This window comes from Magallana gigas, chromosome 4, assembly GCF_963853765.1.
Source record: "Magallana gigas chromosome 4, xbMagGiga1.1, whole genome shotgun sequence".
Classification (NCBI taxonomy): domain Eukaryota; kingdom Metazoa; phylum Mollusca; class Bivalvia; order Ostreida; family Ostreidae; genus Magallana; species Magallana gigas.
The window spans coordinates 48,845,834-48,866,521 of NC_088856.1; positions in this window are offsets into that span (position 1 = coordinate 48,845,834).

Below are 20,688 nucleotides of genomic sequence, written 5' to 3' on the forward strand. Positions count from 1 at the left end.
ATTTCTGCTGTTCAAATCGTAGGTGGTAAAATTATATGTTTCTACTGTAGTAAGCATCGCTTAGGTGTCACAAGCACCTTCTGTTAATCAAAATTGATTACTTGTATATTCTTATCAGTCAAAAAGCGCATTTTGTCTTTAGCTTTCTGTTCTCTAGCATTCTGTTTTCTTTCTAAATGTTTCTCGTGTTCATGTATTTTTTCCCCTTGTCCCCTGGGGATATTTTTTCATACGAGTCACAGAATGTACAAACATCTTTTTTTGGATGATGGAAACCAATGTTGAATTCATTTCCAAATATTTTGTCGTATAGCCAGTACTCTACTGGCGTTCTTTCTTCTTTCTGACATTTTTGTTTGTACAAATCGTACATTTATTAATTGACAAATCTTTTTCCAAGTATTTTCTAGATGTGTTTTTCCTACAATAATGTGATTCAACTGTAGGAAAAGGTTTACTGTGTTCTCTAACAAACTGCCTGTCGTCCTTCGAGCTTATTTCGTCTTTTTGTGTCAATGTGAACGATACTGTTTTTTCATCAATGCCCAACGTTTTACAATAAAGGTTCTGCATACTTGAACTGTTTCGTTTGAAAGCCTGTATTGGCAAATATTTTTTTCCTGGAATTCCGTTGTGTTGTTTTTCGGGATTTTTCTTTTTTTGGTCACATGGCGTTTAATAAAGTCTCGTTGACTACTGTAAATGTTCTTCCAGTAATTCTGAAAGATGTTCTTCTGAAATTTTATCTGCACATTTATACTTGCATTAACAATTTGGTTTTGCATCTTTCGTCTTGCATGATAGATACTCTTCACCAGCATTACGTTTCCATTTTCTTATATTTTGTTTCCATTTTACTGGATCTTTCATGTGTCGACGTGATCTAAACGGACTTTCTTCCTGCCCCGATTCCATGAGAAGTGTCTGTGTCATCCTCATTCTCGGGTTCTTCATTTTCTTTATCACTTTCAAGTGTTGAGTCAGTTCCGGTGGTCAAATTCTCATCATGAACATTTAATTCAGGCATAACTTCATTTCCAAGTATCATGTAGAATTATGTGTCCGAGGCATTTTCTGGGATGTCAAACAATGGATGCAGTACATCAATGTTGAGAGAGCGTCATATAACTCTTGAACTTCATCATCAACAACATGAGTCTCATTCATGTCAAAAATTCCGTCACACTCCATTGATTCAATGTGGTTTTTGTTGGAGACAATTTCTACAGATAACTCAGTGTAGACACTGGTTTCTTCAGAAGTAGCATAGTTGACTTCCATATCACCATTTTCACATGTCGATCGAAAATAATCTAAATGATCACAGTATGAACACTAGCTTGTTCTTGTTCATCAAAAATGGTTTTTTTTACTAGTATTTTGATTGGTTTGATGTTCTTTTAGAGTGGTTGCCAGTATATTAAGAGGGATATCATCTTCAGCATCACATTTATTGTTGTTCGTTACTTTGTTTTCAATGTACTTAGTGTTAAACTTTCTTCATCATCTGAATCCATATCTACAACTGACATTTTGCGCTATGTTTTTATTAAGATGGAGCCTTATTTCCTTGTTTATTTGTTTTTCTTTAGATTTTATAATGTCTATTCGATTTTGATCATTAAATAAATGTGTTATCCACAAATTTCGAATGTATGGATGTACATCGTCCTGATGGATTGCATCCCTAGATCGTTCAAAATTTTGCTCAATAATACACAGTTCCTTTTCTATTATTTGACAGCTTGTCTTTTGTTTGTGAGCAGTATTCACATGACAAATCTAATGTAAATAGTCTTTGTGACCGAAAAACACTTTATTTTTAAACAGTCTCTTAATTATTGATCTTAGCAATATTAAAAGCACTAAAATGGCATTGTCGTCAACAAAATTGTAAGTAAAATTTGATTTTAAAAAGTATACAATTTATTTTGATTTTAAAAAGTAATAGAACGATGTTTTGAGTTATTAACAATTTTATCAATTTGCATATCAACATTTTACATGCTCCTGAATACCTATAAATTAAATTACCTATAATTAAATATGACCCCTGTAAATATTTATATTTTATAGTTTAGTAATGTGCAACAATTGCAATCAGTGAGTACTATATTCTGAAATATTTAGGGAGTGTGCCTAAAATTTGATTTAAATTATTTATTGTTTATTTGCAAAAAGATTATTTTGTTCTTATTGCTTTTAATGGCCTCCGTACAAAGTTTTTGCAACAGAGTTATCTAAAATACTTTTTTTTCTTTAAAACTTTATACAGTATACCTTTTGCTATACATAAAATATGCTTTCATAAAAATGTATTATTTCACTTACCATTCATATTTTTTTTTCTACCCCCCCCCCCCCCCCCCCCCACTTTTCAGCAGCACGACATGTCAATGTTTTTTTGTGATTATTAATTATGAAACGTCGTAACTGTCACTTACGACGTAAATAAATTATAGTTTGAAGCGTTAAAAAGTCGTATTTATCACTTACAACCTTTCATTTCTTTATCATACAGATACGACCAAACTTAATGTTATTTCCCCGTAACCATGGTTATATATAGAATATGATTTTTTTATTATTTTGATATATTGACAACTTAAAGCCTTAAAAACGTTTAAGAAAAATCGACAATAGAGTGTTGGCTTTTGAATAACCGTTACAACAAAATTCCGCAGTTTGTACAACATGTAATATATATTTTTTTTTTGGTTTAAAAAGTCAATCGTCGAATTTATATTAAAAAAATGTCAAAAGAGAAGAGTTTAAGTGTCTTTCCAACAAATTGAACTGCGATCAAAAATTGATATAAAAATCATGTCCGAGTTGTTATTCAATATTATGCTTCTCGAGGTCCGTCCGTTAATATATGTTATATACAACATAATAAATATGGGCTTCGTTCTGTTTTCCATCATATGTCGACAATTTTGGAGGAGCAAGAATGTGTGCTTGTGTCTTGTCAGATTGACACCTGTTGCTTTTGTATATATAATTTGGAGTAATGTGATTATTCTGTGAAGCAATTTCTTTATGGTCAATTTCTCTGTGTTTTAAACGCATTCTTTCTTTCTTTTTTTGCCTTCCACTACTGGCCTATTTCAATTATTTTTTCAAAATTGTGTTCTCATCTTTCTTTCTCATCTTACAATCTGATAATCTCTTTTTCATTAATAACTTTTTATAGTCTCATCTATAAATCCATATCCTCAATCATTCAAATCGAGCTCTGTGTTTTTCTCTAAATTTTTCCTGAGTACTGTAAATTCTCTTTCTTCATCTTATCTATACTCACATTTTTCTCTTCGATTACTTTCTCCATTGCTTTTAATGTCTCTTCTTCTTTTTTTATCTCTCCACTGATCTCTTTAACATACTGTCTTTCTCTCATAATTGATCTTGTAAAGATTCTATTTTAAGTTGACTACTAAGATTTTGTGTAAATTCGTTATGTTGTTGTTTGATCTTTAGGGTGTTACATGTATGATGTATCAAGACTATGCGAATGTGAATTAGTATCCAAGATAGTTCTAAAATCGACGGTTGTCTAACCATTCTAAACAATAAAATAAAAATTTTGAGCTCAAATCGTGTACCAATAGCTTGTAAATTCCAGCTATTAAACTTGATGATCCCCATGAGTCATTTTCACTTCAGGCGACACAAAAATAGGCCTTATCAAACCATAGGTTACACATTGCAGGTTCATATCAATATTCAGAGTTCGCAAATGGATTTCAAATACTGTTCACTCAAAAGAAAACCCGGTTTCCGTCATATCTACAGCTTTTCTCTTGGGGTTTTTTTCAGCTTATCAAACTTGTCTATTCAATGACTTGCGTGTCTTAAAACATGCTAAAATCTATATTTGTCCTTCTATTGGTGCGAACTACTTTATCTTTGGTGTAAACATTCTACTAGCCATTTTTTTTTCGTGTTGCCAATGATAAAGGCAATGGTGACATTCTCCAATCTTAACCGCTGGAACATAGCTTTTCACAGTCATTAAAATACTTGTAATAGGACGGGTTGGGTCAGAATCACTCTCTGAAATATGTATACCGTTTCCTATGTGCTGTAATTTATTTCCCAGGTTCTTTATGATTTGAGATTCTGCTTGGTCTTAATTTTAAGTTAAATAATATATATTTCACCTTTTGACACCTTTCATCACACTGTAATAAAAAACACCAGCTTCAACAAACAACAATAATTATTTACGACTTTATAGAAAATAACAAAAACAAAATAATGATAACAATTGTAAATTCCTGCCGAGTATAGACCAAAAAAATGTTACTATCAAAAATCCCTGTGAACACCACCATCAAAATAATCATCAAAAATCACCCCCATCCTAGCCGTGGGAAAGGCTTAGGTTTAATACAAAAATCCCTTTTAATAAGAACCTAACACCTAACTTTTAGTTTAAGGGCCAACAGGAGCAAATGACGACGACAAAATGATCAAATTATTCTCCTAACGGGTGCAGCCTGTTAAATATCTAATAAACCATGTTAGAGAAGTGAGAAACTTACAGCAAATCAATGCTTAACAAGTCCCCCAGAAACTACGAATTTTAGGGCTTTATATAGAAAACCACGACAATAGAAAAATATAACGTTAAATCTAGTGAATAGACTGTAGGGGTATGACCTTTGACTGTATTTAGCACCACCCGAAAAAGGTTACTTCCGGTATATTAATCAATAGAAAATATATAAACAAAAACTGGATATTTCCTATGATGATCGAACACGTGTGAAGGATTATTATCTATCTATATGTCGAAACAAACCTATTTAAAGTAACCACGGAAGTAACTATATAAACTAGAAACTTCCAAATATTATTAGAAACAAAAGTAGGGGCAAAAAGGGAATATATAACGTGAATTAAACCCATTCCTGCTACATACTTGTCACTTATTTTCAGAGCTTTTTAAGATAAAAATCGTTCTTGTTTTCTTCTACAGAAAAAAAATTTGTTTAAAATCTTTACTCAGTTGTCAAAAGCTAACAGAATGTTTTTCCAATGACTTTTTGTTACTGTGTTGAAAAAAATATAGATTCTTCACGTTCCGGTTGATACTATAGTATTTTGGGACAGAAAAGAAATGCTTCAAATTTAAATACAAACAGTTGAATGATTTGAATTGGTATTTCGTTTTATGGACTTATGGTTGACGGTTTGTTGTCATTTTCATTGAAATGCTCAAAATTTAAAATTAGTCAGTTCCCGGTCTGTCTCTAAACAAAAAAATGAAAATTCTGCATAAAAGTGAAAAACACTATATGCATTCATTAATTCATTAATTGTTTAAGAATATCGGCTTTTGATTTCGATCTCACTTTCTTCCCCTCGTCATTGATTTCCTCGTCGTTTATTTCTTCAGGCTCGCCTACATTTTATAATTTCGGTTTTTGTTTTATTTACATTTGATTCAGTCAATTCTCCTTTCATCTGTGGGGATAAAAATTGAAGGATTTTTTGTTTTCTATTACTTAGGCTGTTGTCCCCAGACAAATATACAGATTTGTTTAAAAACGGTTTAAAAAAACTATATATGATTGTACAAACATTTCATTTATTATTCTTTGGTTAACAACACAATGAGTGACAAAGGAAAGTTAGCGGAAATAGGCTTTGTACCCCCCCCCCCCCCCCCCCGGTAATATATGGCCACCACCACCCTCCGTCTTTCAAACACACATCCAAATAATTCTGGTTCAACACGCGCATTATTATGATTGGAAATTAATAACAATGTTAAAATATACATTTGCATGAAAAAAATATATAATATGCATGTATTTACTGTAGACAAAAGAGATACACAAAGCAACAGGCGCAAACCCCGTGTTTATCTAACGAGCCCTGGAAGGAGAGAATAGGAGAGGGATGAATTTTGACTTAGTAATAAATGTATAAATATCTCATTTCATATATAAATAGTGTATGTATAAACGACATTAAAAAGTTTAATTATTGTTCAAAATATACTTTTTTCCATGTGCTATTAATTTCAGGAAAAGGCCAATGTTTAAGATGAAACAAACAGAAAAAATGATAGCCACGTGCTATCTAAAAGCTCAATGGGACCATGGGCCGTCACTGTCACTCATAAGAAGCAAGGTGTGCCACACAAGGACGACATAGTCCTCCTCAGCGGTTCAGGAGTCTACAAGGTGAAAATTTTGTGAAGAAGGGAGGACAGATACAAAGGCTCTATGGATTGGGTGCTCGCATGTCGTGTGAAACATACATGCGAGTACTGGGTTCATGTCCTGTGCCCTGGCATTACAGCCACAATCAAGGCAACTCTTAGCAGAACAGGATGGAAATGCCCTCACAATTTCATGATTTCTAAGGATAAATATAAAAAAGGTCAATTTCTAAGGATAAATATAAAAAAGGTCAATGGCTTATTGTTTCTTATGCCCCCGCATTATCATTATCCGTTGCACAGCTCAAAAAATTTACACATGGATGTATCTTATGAATATACAGGCTGAGTTGGAATTTGGTTTTGGTCCAGTGATTTTTGACAGAGTTATGCTTTTTGAACTTCGTAAAAACTTGGGAAACGCTCAGTTTTCGCATTTTTACTTTTGACGAAATGCATATATAAAGCTGATATTTGATATGTAGCTCAAAAAATACAGATCAAGTTTGAATTTAGTTCCGGTCTGCTGATATCTGCCCGAGTATTGCTTCTTAAACTTTGCAAAAAATGGTAATTCTCAGTTTTCGCCTTTAACTTTTGAAGAGATGCAAATATAAAGCTGATATTTCATATGTAGCTACAAAAATTACAGATCAAGTAGGGATTTAGTTCCGGTGTGATGAATTTTTACAGAACTCTTGAACTTCGGTAAAAGTTGGAAATTCGTAATTCCGCTCTCTAACTATTAAAGTGATGCGTACATTGTATGTAAAGTCTATATTTCATTAAAAAAAACGACGTACTTTATATGGACTGAATTCGAACAAATGAGCCCCTTACATATGTTAGTATATAAAATGACATGTTAAGGCCAAAGAATAATGGTGAAAACTTCGTTTTAGACACATTAATTGCTGTTGAGTTGTTGCGCCCACCCCTGCTCTAAATACATGGAGGGAAAAGTGGTATTTAATTGAACGTCAGCTATAAACTTATAATTGGGATTTTAACCCCAACGTACCATTCATAGAAGCATTGGCAAAAGGCGAGGATGTACTTTGATCCCTCACATACACCAACAAAAGCTTTGAAGCCATATAATGAAGAAATATCTGGATATTATGCCAGCATTCATGGTTGTCTGCAAAATAAATGTCTTATAATAAAATTGCGGATTTTTTATAATTATTTTTAAGGTAGGTCCATACTCACCAAATTTTGTGTTTATCATATACTTTCTCAATTGATTTATAAGTATGTATGCATAAAAGACCTGATTAACACAAAATGCATAGGTTATCTTTCATTTTACCCAGATAATGTTCCAGAGACACATGTACCCCACATGTCAAAAAGCAAGTCAAGACTAAATCTAGTACAAAATATATTTTGAATCAATGCAAACAAAATGAACATAACTAACATATTTTAACTTGACTACAATGTTGCATTCATTCTATACAGAATTTATGCAAAAAAAAAAAAATACACTTGCAAAATAAAGATAAAGATTTCACATATTTGCAAAAATTTAAAAAACAAAATATTTTTTCTACAAATATCCACTTCTTTAAAAATGAGCCAGTGAAGACTAAAGTAGTATTTTTTATCTTTTCCTTATCAAAATGGATTTCAGAAGGATACAATAAACACAAAACACACAGGTCATCCTTCATTTTACCGAGTTATGATGTCAGATAACCCCCCCCCCCCCCCCCCGATTGTAAAAGACTTATTTTATGGTTAATTTCCTTATAACTGATTTAAATTCAAAAAATTATGACAAAATCAATTGATAAATAAAAATCCAAAAAGAGATTATTAATAATTCATTTACAGGCATATATAACAGTTAAAACCAGATATTTACTCAAATATTACTGATTCAGGAAAAATCAGCATATAGTCAAATGAATTTTCATTTATTGTTTGACGGCAAAGTTTTTTTGATATCAAATACATGTATCTAGAGTATGGATATTTAAAATGAGTAAGAGTTTTATGAATCATTGCTAATATTTACAAAAAAGGCATATCAAAAAGACATACATGTTCAGTGAAGATTGATAGGTTGCTTTTAGCATCATTTAAATGTTATTCAAAATGTAATACTTTGAGATCAGTCATCATTTTCCGTTATTTAAATGTTCAACCAATCTGATAATTATATATGCAGACTTAAGGATATAAAGTCTAGGCTGCTTTAAACCAGGAAATTCAGCGGACGATTCAAGATTACACCAGATAGAGGACCTAATAGTTAACACTATATGACCGCACACTGCAGCAGCTTGAACAATATCAGATGTCCTCACTGAGTTAAAAACTCAGGTTTTTGAAGTTTTCTTAGTAACATCTTCATTTTACCAAAGTGTTCATACCACATCTGTTCTTTACTGTTAGGAATTGACAAAACCAATTTTTTTCATTGCCAACACAGTCAGAAAAATGAAGAAGTTGCGTGCAATTGATTCAGGATAAATTCATAGGTAATCAGCTAATTTAATGAACTCCCCAATCTGCCTGCTTTTTCAATAACATGCCTCTTCATGTGTTTCTCCTTTTGTCCAATTCACAAAGAATGATTGCATATGATCATTATGATGGTCCGACCATTATCAACTTGAGAACTTTTAGCCTACAATTAGACATAAACATGAATGTTAATAAAGTCTACAAACAATTACGAATTTGTATAAACTTAGTTTATTATGTATAAAGATTAGTAAATAAAAATGAATAAACGAATGATAGCAATACAAATATCACTTTTGTTCCAATACATTGGTCTAATAATGATACAAATCAGACATAACATTTCTAAAGTTTATTTTTGGTCCTGTTTTCAGAGTTTGACGTGTAGTAGTTTTAGGGTATTTCATATATCATCTAGCAGATGCTATATTTGCCATGGAAAAAAACCGAATGCGATTACACATTAAAATATCATAATGACTTTCCGATAATTAAAGGTTTTGGCCACATGCAAGTGCAAAAACATTTGGTATTGACGTTGTATCGTCACAGTGGTGTCCCGTAAATGGCTATCACCCCTTGCTTTAAATATACGTTGGTTCAAAAAATATTTTCTACTTTCTTCTCGAACCGAGTGTTTTACATATAAAACGGGTTCTATTTCGCGCAGTGTAAAAAAAAAATCTATAACGGTAAATTTCGGCTTCCGGTTTAACACGAGTAGGCACCTACTTTCATAGCATAAAAAAGTTTATTATATTTCAGAAAACATCATAGGATATAACATTGCAAATACCTTTCTAATTTCAGCTCAAAATCAGCTGTTAAAAGTGGACACCCCTATAAAATAATTCAGACTCGTCCATACAGGTGAATAACACACCTGAATGACCACCCATCAATGCTTTTCAGTTTTAGCTCTCGGAGTGCGTGGACGTGTTCCACGTTCTCTGTCCTATTCCTGGGTAAGTTATGGCACAAAGTCAGCTTTTTACACCCGAAGCTACCGGGATACATGCGTCTTCTTCAGATAAATTGAATGTTCAGGTAAATTTGTCAGAAAATAAACGGATATCCGACTTATCTTCGGAGGAAGAGTCACACTCGCAAATTCAGGGCACAAATAATACGCCATTACAGAGCGAAAAAATGCCAAGACAGGGCCAAAATAATCGACCAAGTGTATCCTGCATACAGGGTCGCAATGAATCTTCTTCGGGAGGCGAGGAAAGAGAATGGCTCAACGAACGAGTTACTGAAAAGAAAACGTACGAGTTAACAAGAATGTAAGTAAGAAGAAACGTAAACAAACAAAGTTCAGATTCAGGGCTGTGTTCAAGATTGTAACAGCTAGCCGCTAGGTCGTAGATATCTAGGTCTATTGAACGGAACGCTAGGTTAGCCGCTAGGTCTCAGATTTGAAGTTTGAAATATTGAACTAAAGACTAATTACATCGACAAATTTGTTAATTTCAACCGGAAATATACATGTTAAAATTTTATATAACTTAAGGGATAAACAAAATATCACTAACTAAATAGATTTCATGTTTGTTATAAAGTGGTAACTAAAGTGGTCATCTTGAATTTGATGCTTAGCATAAAATATTAAGGCTAGGCTAGCTTACCGTCCAACTACGTAGCCCTACCTAAGCTACAATCTTGAACGCAACCCAGATTCTAGTTCAGAGTCAGACAGTGGTGAAAATGATGATTCAGAGCTCTCCGACTCGCAATTGTTTAATCCTTTTTAAGTTTTGCAGAACAAAGGAGGTGAGAAAATTAATCGCAGAATTTCCAAGTACATAGAGAAATTTGCAAACGGTGGAATCTCTAAAACAACAAGACAAGTTTTAAAAAATTACCAAGGAGGTGAGAAAATTAATCGCAGAGTTTCCAAGTACATAGAGAAATTTGCTAACGGTGGAATCTCTAAAACAAGACAAGAAATTTAAAAAAAATTGTAAAACACAAAACGACTGAAATCAAAAGAAACAGATCGATTCATTAAAAAACTCTATAGAAAGAAGTTTAATACCCCAATGTCAAACAAGAAAGAGAAATTTATCATAAACACACAGAATCGAATCCTAGATGCTACTGGTCCATTGGCTATTCTCTGGCAATAAACTGAAAAACTCAAGTCCGCGAATGAAGGCATTGATCCAAATGATGTTATAAACATTGTTCAAAGAGCATTAGTGTTAATGGGGAATGCCCATTACATTTATATGTCAGATCGTCGCAAGACTTTACTCAGCAGATTGTTCCCAGAATCAGTTGATTTGATAGATGACAGTTCTGGTATAAAAGCCATACCTTAATCAAAGGACAAACTCTTTTGAAATAAATTTAGAAAATTAATTGCTAAGGACAGCAAGGATAACAGAGTATTGTCCGAACTACTTCCAAGAAAACTTTTTAAATTTGACAAATATGCATCTGATAAGAAAGACTTTTTCAGAACTGGTGACAAATCTCAGCCGTTTTTTTTTCGGACAGGGCCCTCGAAAAAGATTTCAGTTTTGGGGCCACAATTACAGAGGGCAGTTCAGCCAGAGAGGGAGGGGTTACAGAGGAGCCTCCAGAACTGCAACAATTACAAGAGAATAACTAAATCAGGTAAGCTTTTTGAGATCAGTGTCTTACAAACCAATAGAGGAAAATATTCCTGTAGGGGGTAGAATGAAACATTTCATTTACAATTGGGAAAAGTTATCAAAGGATCAGTGGGTATTAGAAACAGTAAAAGGTCTCAAATTAGAATTCATCCAGATTCCCGCAGTCCAAACAAAATTATCAAATTGTCATATAACTTCGAAAGAGAAATCCAAAATAGTGAGAGAAGAGATAATATCTATGTTAGAGAAAAAAGCCAATTGCGAAGTAAACCAACTTAAGATCAATTCTATGTAAGAATCAATAATTTATAAAAGGGTCTGGCCACACATCACCAATATTCCTTATATTTCACACATGGACACACCTAGGTGTAAAACGCAAAAAACCACTAAAAGTTGGTTGCTGGGGGTAACCGTTGTCATGGTAATCGTGGCTAAAGATGGGAAAATAGCAAAACTTACCTACATTGAAGCCATATAAGGTTTTGCACACTAATGTAAACTATCAAAGACATAAAACAGCCTTTGTCCTATTTTCAATTATTTAATTATATAAAAAAAATTGATGGAGAAACCAATACTTTTAAAATGTTACCATGGACACCGTTACAAATTTTTGAAATCAGTTTTCTGCGGTTTTAAATAAGCCCAAATGGGAAACTGTTAAATTTTTACATCCATATCAATGTCCATGAAATATATATTTAATCATGAAAATTGACATCCGTTGCTATGGCAACAAGGCCAAAAATTAAGAAAAACTGAGAAATTGAAGATCATTTTGATATGCTTTCATTCCTGATTTTAGAATTTATTTGCAATTGTTTTAGTTTGAACTTATAAAAATATATCTAAATTTTATTATACACCACAAAAGTCTTTGTTATGCAACAGAGAGTGTTGTTGCTATGGAAAATTAAGTTGCGTAAAGAATCACACTGAAATTCTTACTCTTTGAAAAGTCCATAGCAACGGCAGTTATTTTTAGAAAATTTTAGATTTTGTCAAATGTCATTAAAGTTAACGACATATTTTATTTTTTCTCACCATTTGATTTTATATATTTACTCATTAAAAGCGAATAATATCCATTTAAAGATGCCTAAAAATATTATAATTTTCCTTATTTTTAAGCTTGTTACCATAGCAACGGTTCTCAATTTTCATATTTAATTTTTTAATTGCACAATCATAATAGTGTTTACCAAAAAATCGAAGAATTGCACTTTTTATTTTAATTAGATGAAGAAAACAGATTTTAAAATTTCTGTTTAGTAACCATGAAAACGCTCTAAAAATATGCGTTTCTCCATGAATTTGGTTTTTTTTTTCTTTTGAAAAATGACAACTATTTGTAATAATAATTATTCTACCCTGGAAACCCCAAGTTCTGCATATTACTCGCAATATGTTCTTAAATAAGCATTAAAATGTCATGTTTACATCTTTAATCTGGTTAATAAATATAGATCTGAAAGATGCTTATTTTACGATTCCAATTTACAATGCAGATCAAAAATACCTGAGATTTCCCTGGGAGGGAAAGATTTACCAATTCCTTTGTCTGGCCTTTGAGATGACTGTAGCTTCCTGGGTTTTCACAAAATTGATGAATGACCAAATAAGCTATCTTCGCCGATTAGGGTTAAGAATGGTGATTTACTTACGACATACTAGTTTTGAACAAGACAAGGAAAGATGCAGTGTTAGATGGCATAAAAGTGAGAGATTCTGGAAAGTTTGGGGTTCATGATAAATTTCAAGAAATCAATATTCACACCTACAAATGGCCAAAAATCAAGTGTTGAAGAAATGTCAGAATTACGATGCACTAGATTTTCTATCTCGGTCAATGAAAGAAGATTTAAAATGGTGGACCAACCACCTGAAAGAGTCCAAAGGCAAGAATATATTTCTGTTAATAGATCAGAAGTCAATAATCACTCAAACCGATGCCAGCAAATTAGGGTGGGGCAGTTTGTCAAGATCTAAGAATAGGAGGAACATGGTCAGAGAGCGAGAGAACTCCTTGTAATAACACATACAGTGAAATCATTTTTTAAACAAAAATCAAATCAAGTTGTGCTAATTCAAACAGACAACAAAATAGCAATGACCTCTGTGAACAAAATGGGGGCACAGTGCGTCTTTGCAATCAATTAGCGTTTGACCTATGAGAATGGAGCATAAAAAGGGACATTTAAGTGAAGGCAGAATTTATTCCGGGAAGGGAATATGTTTTGACATATTGGGAGTCTAGACATCACCAGGACTCAAGCAGTTGGGGGTTAGATCCTTACATATTTCAGATTTTAATGAACAGAACAATAGATTGTAATGTAGATCTTTTTGCAAACAGCTTAAACACAAAACTGGAGCAATTCATCAGTTGGCTCCCAGACCAAGAAGCAATAGCTCACAATGCCATGTTACATCAATGGAAGGGAAGAAAGGGTTATGAATTTCCCCCATTTTGCTTAATATCCCAGTGTCTAGCAAAAGTACAGAAAGAGAAATCATCTATCCTTCTAGTAACGCCAGCATGGCCAGCCCAGCATTGTTATGCAACAATACTGAAACTCTGCATTCAGAATCCAATTCTCCTCCCAACACTTCCTCATCTTCTGTTATCGGACAAGGGGGATCCCCACCCTCTAGTAATGAACAATTCTCTTCAACTAGTAGGTGGGGTTGTCTCAGGAGATCCATTCAAACAATGCAATTATCAGAAGAAGCTAAAGACCTTATCTATAACTCATGGGGGAAGGGCACAAAAGCTTCTTACAATTCAGCCTAGAAAAAGTGGGGTAGCTGGTGTGATAGAAGGGAAATTGATCCATTTTCAGCACCTGTAGCTCAGGTGTTAGAATTTTTGACTTACTTGTTTTATGAAGGTTTTCAGTATAGAACAATTAATGTACATAGATCAGCTATCTCTTCTGTTCTTCCCTACGTCAGTAATCAACCTATAGGTGAACAGAACATCATTTAGTTAAGATGCTAATTAAAGGGATTCTTAGAGGGAACCCCCCTTTATCCAGATACAAGGACACATGGGACATAGATAGTTTTTTTTTATCTCTTGTGAAGTTTTTTTTGCAAAACATGAAGAAAATCACAAATGTGTGTTATTGATTGTTTCACGGAATATTTTGAGAGAACTAAAGCTTTCAGAATTCCTGATAATTCGAATGATCCATTATTGAGAACAATTATTAAACCTCACAAAGGTTTAACTAGCAATACAGTCTCAAATTAGATTAAAGATATGATGACCCTCTCTGGTATAGATACCACTAAATTTAAAGCGCATTCAGTAAGAGGGGTCAGTACAAGTAAAGCCTTTAGAAGTGGTGTTTCTGTTGATGATGTTATTAAAATGACCGATTGGACTAATGCTGGAACATTTCTCAAATTTTATTGGAGGTTAGAAGATGGAACAAATAAGTTTTCAAGAGCTTTTCAAGAGCATTGAATTAGGTCTGTATACATGTAATAATATTTGTAGCTTTGAACCTGCAATGTTATATCTTATGATGTTTTTTGAAATATAATTAAAGATTTAATGAGGGAATATTCGCCCGAAATGAAATATAGATTATATAAAGAAAACTCATACAGTACCGATCAGACCCAACCTAACAGAAAGTAAACCTGGGTTTACTTTCTGGGTTTACTCTGGGTTTGCTAGAGTGGACCCAGAGTAAACCCAAAGTGGACACAGATAGTAAACCCAGTCAGAAGATACCCCTGAAAACAGACGCTAACTGTGTATTCTGAATATACAATGGGCAGGAATTACAGGCAGTAGGCTGCTAAAATAAAAGACAGGTCTGCTTCACACTTCAGAGCGTACAGTTCACCTCAAAAGCAATTTCCAAATCCAAAGTAAACCCCGAGTGGACCCAAATTTTCAAAAAGTAAACCCAGAGTATACCCCAAAAGTAAACCTGTGGTTTAGTTGGGGTTTACTCTGGTTGGGTGATCGGTATTGTAAGATATAACATTGCAATCCAACCACATCCCTTCCATATAATTGAGTTTTATGGGATGTTATTATACCCCCCGCAAACGAAGTTTTTTTTTTTTTTGGGGGGGGGGGTATATAGGAATCATCTTATCCATCCATCCGTCTGTCTGTCTGTTCAATTCGTGTCCGGTCCATATCTTTCTTATGGAGATACATTGGAAGTTCTTACTTCACACAAAGATTGCTTAAGACCTAAGGGTGTGTCATAACCTGAAGCAAGGTCATTTGGGCAAGGTCAAGGTCACTGACAGAAAAAGTGCAAAATCCTGTCCTGTCCATATCTTTTTAATGGAGAAACATTGGAAGTTCTTACTTCACACAAAGTTTGCTTATGACCTAAGGGTTTCTCATTACCTTGACCCAAGGTCATTCGATCAAGGTCACTGGTAGAAAAAGTGCAAAATTCGTGTCTGCTCCATATCTTTCTGATGGAGAAACATTGGAAGTTCGCAGTTCACACAAAGATTGTTTATGACCTAAGGGTGTGTCGTGACCTTGACCCAAGGTCATTTGGGCAAGGCCAAGGTCACTGGCAGAAAAGTGCAAAAATTATGTCCAGTACGTATCTTTCTAATGGACAAATATTGGAAGTTTTTAATTCACATCAAGATTGCTTATTACCTGAGAGTGTGACATGACCTTGACCCAAGGTCAATTTAGGAAGTTCAAGGTCATTTTTTAAAAAAACTTAAACTAAAATGGAATTTAAAGAATAGAAATTGGTCTGTGTACTCATATAAGCATTATCAGTTTTAAAAATAGAGCAGTTGTTATTTATAAAAAATTGACGGTGAAATAGATTCATCCAATATTTTCTATCATAGAAAAAAATACATAGTTAAGATTTTTTCTTAGCGGGGTGTATCAATTGTGAGCTTGCTCACAGAACCTCTAGTTTAAAATTTAATTTTTAAATACAAATCATGCAATTGTTGCATATTCTTTTTGTTGATGCCAGTTATATGTTTGTATATTTTCCTGATTAAATAATGTCTTATAAAGTGAATTTTGTGTACAAGTGTTCTCCTTTTAAATAAGGGCAGAAATTGAAAGCATTGATGGGTGGTCACTCAGGTGTGTTAATCACCAGTATGGACGAGTCTAAATTATTTCAAAGGGGTGTTCGCTTTAAACAGCTGATTTTGAGGTCAAATTAGAAAGGCATTTGCAATGTTATATCTTAGGAGTTTTCTTTATATAATCTATATTTCATTTCGGGCAAATATGTCCTCATAAAATCTCTAATTATTGCTTGTTGCACTCATAAACGAGGCCGGTGCTCTGGTGCTATTGAAGCCTAACAGCTTGGCGACTGTCTGTAAGGATAGCACCCCAAAGCAGCCGAAATATGTTTTTTGTCATATTTATCACATAATTGTCAAGTCCTGAAATTATATTGTGCATGGCTACCTGACATAACGATATATTTTTTTAGTATTGCCTGATGGAAAGAAAACAGAGTTTGCTGATTGTATAAAATAATTCAACAAATTATGTACAAGGTACATGTAACATGACAATGTTGTACCATCTACACTAGTCTGTTAATGTTTTATAACATGGTCGTAATTCTTAATGTTGTCCTTGAAATCTGGTTCATCCATGATCTTCTCGCCACAATCTGGTCAGGTAAACAGGTTCTCTACAAAAAATAAATTGCAATGTCAGTTTTGATTTCGTGTTATTTCAATGTTTACACCATAATAATGTAATTTAATTTGCGATAAACCGATGGTTCTTGATAGAGAGTATACGGGGGGCCGCTACACCCAACCAACGTCCACTTTCTCGCCTCAACCACCTCCGCCTTCTCCCGAGTGTGATCTGAGAGCATATTAATTTAAAAAAAAAAATAACAAAAGCATGTAATGATGGACTAATAGATCGATGGATGTATCGATGCACGACTTACAAACCTTCTCAACTGCCTTGTAAGAGCAAGGGTTTTTGAACATGATCCTTTTATTATGACGGTAGTTGTTAGACCATGGTTTGATTTAATTAAAGAACATCTATAAAATTAAAATGGTCACTTTTTCAGCGCAAATAAGTTATGCAATTTCATCAAATTTTAATTTTGTATAGAAAAATTTGTTTATTTAATAGTAAAAAAAAATTTTTACTCAGAGAACACATAGTACCTTTACTGCCTGGACGTTTAAAGTGTATCATATCAAACTCTTTAATTTTAATAACAGTATCTAGTCTGCCATTACTAGTGTATTTTATCCTCTGTCATGGCGACAGTTCCGGAATATGGTGGATATTGCTCTCGCTGTCAGATAATAAGTATAATGGTGGTAATGACATTGACCTTCCCTTTGTTATTTAACTATGGGTGCAACACAGGAAATTATATATAAAAATTACCTAGACATTATTCGATATCATCTAATCATTTTTTTAAATGTAAATATACGTATACGAGTATATGTTTCTGTTGAAGGTACTCAGGTAAGTAGTACTCTGAGGGAGAGAGACAGAGAGAGAGAGAGAGAGTTGTTTGAATCAAATTGCATGAACATTTGCTCGTTGCAACTTAATTTCTTATTTATTATCACTTGAATTTTGTCAAAAAGTGTTACAATATCAGCGTTATGGGTGCATTCTAGATCTATGACATCTCTGCTCTGCTCTGAAATCCTATTCTGAACGGTTGAGTAGGACCCAGATGGGTTGCCCTCTTACATCTCCTCAAAACCCATTTGCTACCCGTTATGTAGAATCTAGGTAAGAAAAATAGAAATATTGAACTATTTGAATAATTTATAAATACATGTAATTATTTAAACACACATCACATACACAGTACTAATGTGTAAATTGATTTAAATTCGTATAAATTGGCTTTAATTATTTAGTTATTACGTGAACACGTGTGTGCGTGTACACTTAAAGTATCCGAGTAGATTTTAAGGAAAAGAGTGAAAAAGACATTGAGGAACCAAAGGAATTATTTTTACACCCGTAGATAGACTCTACAGTCTTAGCTAGTCAAATTTCGTCACAGGCAACGTTGGAGAATTAACTATAACTTGGTTTCTTTCCTGCACTTAGTCTGAAACGATACACAATTTGAAAAAAATATTATTATATATAACTATAATTAATCAATAATATAACAATGTGTATCAGTGTGCTTTTATTATATATGATTAATTTATTCACCCTTCATATTGAACATTCGAAGTAATCGATATCTTTGTACTTTGTACACCCGGAACTCATGGTATTCTTGTAAATTGCTCTGGTTTGTGTTTTCCCTAAAGTATGAAATATTCATTATATAGCAATTCATAATTCTCCCTTCAAATATGTATGAAGTGTTAATTACTGTGTTCTTCGAAATGAAAAAAAATTAAATGTATTTCGTCGTTGCTTGCAAAATATTTAAGATGTTAAATGGAGAATACTTTAAACGTATTACATTTGGCTTTGTATTCCATTTAGCGGTTTTGGCGGAAAACGGCGTCCGGTAAATCAAGTACATTGTCAAATGTAAAATATAGATAAAAAGGTACATTCAGACATGCGCTTAATCAAATCCATGCCAACCTGTTGTAAGAAATATTCCCCTAAATATCGAACACGCCAAATATATAATGCGTTTACAGTATATTACTTATAGCATATGATAAGAACGACAGCTGATCGTTTTTAGTGTATTGCTGGACACTGCCTTAAGGAATTCTTCAAATTTCTCCACATTAATGAACTTTTTTCTTTCTAGCCGCCTCCTCGGTCTCACATTCGTGCTTAAGGCAACTCCGTACCTATAAAATCATGGGTTCAAAGTTAAAAACTTAACTTTTTTTTAACTTATTGGACTTGAATTTTATCAAAAAATAAAGAAAATATATATGTATCCATACTATTTAAGATGTAAGGGAATAAAAACCAAAGGCTGAAATTATCATCTTAAAATCACACTTTTTTTTGTTTAAAAATTAAATATAAGTGGATGGATACTTGTTTGTCTATTTAAATATTATTGCTTACTATGCCACAAAACTAAAATTAATTTTAAAAAAAGAAAAAAATTGTTTACATTGGAAAAATTAAAGCATTTTGATCTATCACTTAGAGAAAAGTAGAAAAGAGTTATTTCCCTTTGTCATTATTGAATTATGTCGAATATAAGGATGAAAAATGCTTATTAAATATCTCCAAGTAAACAATGATTTGAGCTTTTGATGTGCACCTATGATAACATAGAAATTACAAATCTACTTGCAAGAATTTTAATGAATTCATGGTTTATGTAAAATGTATGACGTCACAGGAGGGTGGATTTACTTTAAGACACTGCTCAACAAATTGCACGCAAAGGCTACATAAAACTGTAGAATGAGGAAATATGTATTCCCTTTTCGTCGAAAAGTTAATGACTTTATCTTTGATTTTTCCATCAGATACTGTGGAATAATGTTTCTTGATTCGCAAGGACGCAATTTCGTTAGTATCAAATTCTACATTTGTATTTTGTAAATAAATATTAAACATATGCTAACATAAACGTTCGTGGGGGATGTGAATTCGTTGGCAAGGGTTATCCACGAAAGCCACAAACATACATGTTGGTCCCCCACGTTCAATGCTGATTCCACGGCAGACTGTATACAGTCTCCTAGTCGGTCAAACAGCATAACTGGATTGGACTATTAGTGGTCACATGATTAAGCAAGCACTTCAGTCAGCCACACTTCAGTCAGGTTTTCTAACAGGTAAGAGTAATAATTGCTTAATTTAAGTTTAAATACAAGTAGCCTTATCAAGGAAAATTTAGTCGTAAACATTAAAGGAACTTGCTTTTCACATTGTGTTTTAGCACCTCTAGATCTCCGTCAGTGAAGGCTATGAGAGCCAAATTGTCAGCTTCCTTAAACATAGGTCCCATTAAGCAATCCAGATCCCTTGCAAAGAAGCGTATTTTGGAAAATCTACTGCAAAAATATACCGCCAAATTGTATGTAACCTGGTTTTTTTTATATATACTGTAATTTCCTAGCTCAAAATGCCAGGTGCACAATATACAATAGTGCGTACTATCTTCGATAAAATACCGAAATTACTTTTTTCATTTAAATTGAAACCGACTGGCTGTAAAATTAAAAACATCGTGAAAGGTACTAACACAGGAAATGAAATTTTAGACACGTGGAATTATAGACCTTTTGCAGTATTTTTATATATAGCTCGTTTGGTCATAATTACCCGTTTGGAATATTCTATCCCATTTGGGCGATTGATGCCAACCTTTTTATACGAGGGTAGTGATACATGTATATTATAATCAAATTGCGAGCTTAGAGGGTCTTGCTAGCTGCAATAACGTAGCCCTCTCCGATTTTCTTTATATCTGATGTTTACTGGAGAGGGCTACAATTCCA